Here is a 6024-nt window from a genome sequence, read left to right as displayed (position 1 = left end):
TGAGGAAGGGCCAGGGTTGATGCTGGGAGGTTCCCTGATCCCATCTGGCTCTCCCAACTCTGGACTCTGGGAGCTTCTCCTATGATGCCGCTCACCAGTGCAGCCAGGATGGGCGGAGCCAGCATCGGGGCCTCTGTCAGCCCAGCACCCGCACCCTTTCTTCCTGCTGTTCCATCTTGCCCCCAAGAATAAGGGCATCCTTGAAAATAGACCACTACAGTCACCTCACCTGCATCTATCCCCTTACAGCCCAGGAGGGAAAGCTGCCTGCCACAGCCACCCAGGAGAAGTTGGTGCAGAAGGGAGGTTGGAGGGCCTCCCAAAGGCCTGGGACTCCAATCTACACCCCCACCTCACCCACTCACCCGCTTCTTCCAGGCCCTTGTTCTCTGGGTCACCTGGATGACTTGAGGCTGAGTGTGGCTTGAGGCTGTGCCCTCTTTCCAGTGGTTAGCCCCAGGTTCAGGCAGTTCTCCTGCCTGAACCTCCCAAGTAGCTGGGATTACAGGCATGTGCCACCACACCCAGCTAATTTTTTTTTTTTTTTTGCATGCCAGCTCTGTCACCCAGGCTGGAGTGCAGTGGCATGATCTCAGCTCACTGCAACCTCTGACCTCTGCCTCCCGGGTTCAAGCGATTCTCCTGCCTCAGCTTACCAAGTAGCTGGGATTACAGGTGCACGCCACCACACCTGGCTAATTTTTTTTATTATTTATTTATTTTTGAGATGGGGTCTTGCTCTGTCACCCAGGCTGGAGTGCAGTGGCCCAATCTTGGCTTACTGCAGCCTCCGCCTCCAGGGTTCAAGCAGTTCTCCCACCTCAGCCTCTCAAGTAGCTGGGATTACAGGGGCACGCAACCAAGCTTGACTAATTTTTTTTTTTTGAGACAGAGTCTTGCTCTGTAACCCAGGCTGGAGTGCAGTGGCATGATCTTGTTCACTGCTACCTCTGCCTCCCGGATCACGGTTCAAGCGATTCTCCTGCCTCAGTCTCCCGAGTAGCTGAGATTACAGGCACACGCCACCATGCACAGATAATTTTTGTATTTTTAGTAGAGACGGGGTTTCACCATGTTGGCCAGGCTGATCTTGAACTCCTGACCTCATGATCCACCCGCCTCGGCCTCCCAAAGTGCTGGGATTACAGTCATGAGCCACCTCGCCTGGCCTTTTTTTTTTTGAGACGGAGTCTTGCTCTGTCATCCAGGCAGGAGTGCAGTGGTGCATCTTGGCTCACTGCAACCTCCGCCTCCAGAATTTAAGGGATTCACCTGCCTCATCCTCCTGAGTAGCTGGGATTACAGGCGCGTGCCACCACGCCCAGCTAATTTTGTATTTTTAGTAGAGACGGAGTTTCACCACATTGGTGATTAACTTTCTCTTTCTCTCTCTCTGCTACCCAGGTCGGAGTGCAGTGGCACCATCTCAGCTCACTGCAAACTCCACCTCCCGGGTGCAAGGGATTCTTGTGCCTCAGAATCCCTATAGCAAGCCTGTAATCCCGGCACTTTGGGAGGCCAAGGTGGGTGGATCACCTGAGGTCAGGAGTTCGAGAACAGCCTGGCCAACATGGTGAAACCCCATCTCTACTAAAAATGCAAAAATCAGCCGGGTATGGTGGCATAAGCCTGTAATCCCAGCTGCTCAGGAGGCTGAAGCAGAAGAATAGGCTTGAACCCAGGAGGCGGAGGTTGCAGTGACCTAAAGTCGCGCCATCGCAGTCCAGCCTGGGCAACAAGAGTGAAACTCATCGCCAAAAAATATATATATAGAACCTCTTGACTTTTCGTAATGCAAAGTCAACTTGTTTCCTGTTCATGTAGCACACAAATCCTTTTTTTCCCCCCGAGACGGAGTATTGCTCTGTTGCCCAGGCTGGAATGCAGTGGCCTGATCTCGGCTCACTGCAACCTCTGCCTCCTGGGTTCAGCAATTCTCCTGCCTCAGCCTCCAAAGTAGCTGGGATTACAGGTGAGTGCCACTATGTCCAGCCAATTTTTTTGTATTTTTGGTAGAGGTGGGGTTTCACCTTGTTGGCCAGGCTGGTCTCGAACTCCTGGCCTCGTAATCCGCCTGCCTCGGCCTTCCAAAGTGCTGTGATTACAGGCGTGAGCCACCACACCTGGCCAGCATACAAATCTTAAGATACAGAATTTCTTCAATCCAGGAGCTCCTAAGATATTTTAGTCTTGTTTTTTTCTTAGAGACACGGTCTTGCTGTGTCACCCAGGCTGGAGTACAGTGGCACCATCGCAGCTCTCTGCAGCGTTGACCCACCCCACTGCACTCAAGTGATTCTCCCACTGCAGCCTCCCAAGTAGCAGGGGCTACAGGCACGTGCCACTGCTCTCAGCCAATATTTTAGTCTTGAATTGCAGCCTAGACCTGGCTAAATGTGAGACTGATAGTTAATATTTCACTCACTTGTTTGATACACTTTTTTTTTTTTTTTTGAGACGGAGCCTCACTCTGTCGCCCAGGCTGCAGTGCAGTGGGGCGATCTCGGCTCACTGCAACCTCTGCCTTCTGGGTTCAAGTAATTCTCCTACCTCAGCCTCCGGAGTAGCTGGGACTGCAGGCACGTGCCACCACACCCGGCTAATTTTTGTATTTTTATTAGAGACAGGGATTCACCATGCTGACCAGGCTGGTCTTGAACTCCTGACTTCAAGTCATTCCCCCAACTCGGCCTCCCTAAGTGCTGGGATTATAGGTATGAGCCACTACTCCTGGCTGCTTGTTTGATAAACTTTTAAAAAAGCTTTATTAAAGGAAGGAAATGTCCTTCCTGGCCAAGCAAACTGCCGATGCCAATGTCTGGAGTTGAAATAGCCCCGCTGGCCAGGCGCGGTGGCTCAAGCCTGTAATCCCAGCACTTTGGGAGGCCAAGGCGGGCAGATCACGAGGTCAGGAGATTGAGACCATTCTGGCCAACATGGTGTCTCTACTAAAAATACAAAAAAATTAGCCGGGCATGGTGGCACACGCCTGTAGTCCTAGCTACATGGGAAGCTGAGGCAGGAGAATGGCGTGAACCCAGGAGATGGAGCTTGCAGTGAGCTGAGATCGCGCCACTGCACTCCAACCTGGGTGACAGAGCAAGACTCCATCTCAAAAAAAGAAAAAAGAAATAGCCCCGGAGCTGCCTAGAACATGCAAGTTATGACATGGTCCGGGGACGGGGAGGAGAGAGGCCCCGAATGGCCAGACTAGGAGTGTGAAATTGAATGTGGTTATTCACTCGGCCACTTCATCCTCAAAGGTCTGAGCTGGTTGTGGGTGGTGAGCTGGAGCATCCAGCACGTGTGACGCTGCAGTTGTGTTGAAGGCAATGGGATGCCTTTAATGGGTGGTGAAGGGTATCCCTTGTGGATGGCATAGCTGTGCAAGGTATGCCAGCTGGACCATGTGTGGTACCTTTGGAGAATGACGGGGATGGCTTTTTCTTTCATACCAAAGCATTTACTAACACCTTCCATGTACCTGGCCTTGAGCAGTGACTCAGGAGGGCCTTACCCGACTTGCCATGGGCTGTGAATTGGAAGTGAGCACTGGGGAAGGAATTTTGTATGTGTACGCGAGCTCACATTTCTGGAACACTTGAACAGGGCGAGCTACACATGTCCTTGTCTCATGTCATTGTCACAGAAGAATCAGGTAGATGCTGTTACACTCCCTGTTTTCTGGATGAGCAAACTGAGGAACAGAGATGGCAAGACGTGTCCAAGACCATACACGGGGTAAGGGGCAGGGTGGGGTCACTGCTTCCATCAGAAAGCTCACCAGGTGGACTATGTGTCTGGGGGGCACCCCAGGGTGATCAACTCACTTGCAATATTGTGGGTGACCTAGTTCTTTTTTTTTTTTTTTTTTGAGATGGGAGTCTCGCTGTGTCACCCAGGCTGGAATGCAGTGGCGCGATCTCGGCTCACTGCAAACTCCACCTCCCAGGTTCACGCCATTCTCCTGCCTCAGCCTCCCGAGTAGCTGGGCCTACAGGCACCTGCCACAACGCCCGGCTAATTTTTTTGTATTTTTAGTACAGACGGGGTTTCACTGTGTTAGCCAGGATGGTTTCGATCTCCTGACCTCGTGATCTGCCCGCCTCGGCCTCCCAAAGTGCTGAGATTACAGGCGTGAGCCACCATGCCTGGCCATGGGTAACCTAGTTCTTAAAAATTTCTGCAGACAAAGCCGGACACGGTGGCTCACGCCTGTAATCCCACCACTTTGGGAGGCCGAGGCGGGTGGATCACTTGAGGTCAGGAGTTCGAGACCTAGATGGTGAAATCCCGTCTCTACTAAAAATACAAAATTAGCTGGGTGTGGTGGCGTGTGCCTGTAATCCCAGCTACTCAGGAGGCTGAGGCAGGAGAATCACTTGAACCAGGAGGCAGAGGTTGCAGTGAGCCGAGATCGTGCCACTGCACTCCAGCCTGGGCAACAAGAGCAAAACTCCGTCTCAAAACAAAGAAACAAAAATGTCTGCAGACGGCCAGGTGCAGTGGCTTATGGCCTATAATCCTAGCACTTCCTAGCACTTTGGGAGGCTAGGCGACAGGATCTTTTGAACCCAGGAGTTAGAGACCAGCCTGGGCAACATGGAAAAATCCCATCTCTTCAAAAAATACAAAAGATTGGCCCAGTATGGTGGAGCATGCCTGTAATTTCAGCTACTTGGGAGGCTGAGGTGGGAGGATGGGTTGAGCCCAGGAGTTGGAGGCTGCAGTGAGCCGAGATCATGCCACTGCACTCCAGCCTGGGTGACAGAGTGAGAACTTGTCTCCAAAAAAAAAAAAAAAAAAGGCCAGGCATGGTGGCTCACGCCTGTAATGCCAGCACTTTGGGAGGCTGAGGCAGGCGGATCATCGGATCATGAGGTCAGGAGATCGAGACCATCCTGGCTAACACGGTGAAACCCCGTCTACTAAATATACAAAAAATTAGCCAGGCGTGGTGGCACGTGCCTGTAACCCGAGCTACTCGGGAGGCTGAGGCAGGAGAATCGCTTGGACCCAGGAGGCAGAGGCTGCAGTGAACCCGAGATTGTGCCACTGCACTCCAGCCTGGGCGACAGAGTGAGACTCCGTCTCAAAAAAAAAAAAAAAAGAAACTTCTGCAGAGCATGCCAACGTCTGATAAGTTCTGCCTTATTTTTTCTGGGGTCTCATTGAGATCCACTGGGGAATCAAATGTAAAGTAGACGTGGAGAAATACTTTTTTTTTTTTTTGGGACCGAGTCTTGCTCTGTCACCCAGGCTGGAGTGCAGTGGCACGATCTCGGCTCACTGCAAGCTCTGCTTCCCGGGTCCAAGCTATTCTCCTGCCTCAGCCTTCTGAGTAGCTGGGATTACAGGCGTGTGCCACCATGCCTGGCTAATTTTAGTGTTTTTAGCAGAGACGGGGTTTCACCATGTTGGTCGTGGTGGTCTCGAACTCCTGACCTCATGATCCAGCCCCCTCGGCCTTCAAAAGTGCTGGGATTACAGGCGTGAGCCACTGGGGGCCTGGCTTTTTTTTTCTTTTTTTTTTTTTTTTGGAGACAGGGTCTTACTCTGTCACTCAGGCTGGAGTGCTGGAATATAGTGGTGCGAACATAGTTCACTACAGCCTCAACCTCCCATGGGCTCGAGAGAGCCTCCCATGTCAGCCTCCGGAGTAGCTGGGACCACAGGGGTGCTCCACCATGCCCGGCTAATTTTTTTAATTTTTTAAATTTTTTTGTAGAGAGGGGGCTTAGCCCTGTTACCCAGGCTGGTCTCAAGCCCTTGGGTGCAAGCGATCCTCCCGTCATGGCATCCCAAAATGCTGGGATTTTAGGTGTGAGACACCTTGCTAGGTCCTGAGTACTGCTCTTATTGCTGTTTCCTGTTTCCGAAGTGAATCCACAGAGGCTCAGAAGCAGGAGGTGCCTTTCACAAGATCACAGAGCGAGCTGGTTGGCCCTCCAAGCCAAGCTCCTCCCTTGGCCAGGCGCAGTGGCTCACGCCTGTAGTCCCAGCACTTTGGTAGCCCTAGGCAGG

The sequence above is a fragment of the Pan paniscus genome, chromosome 20 (assembly GCF_029289425.2).
Source record: "Pan paniscus chromosome 20, NHGRI_mPanPan1-v2.0_pri, whole genome shotgun sequence".
NCBI lineage: Eukaryota > Metazoa > Chordata > Mammalia > Primates > Hominidae > Pan > Pan paniscus.
The sequence above is the reverse complement of the archived record's forward strand: the minus strand, read 5'-3'. Positions refer to the sequence as shown.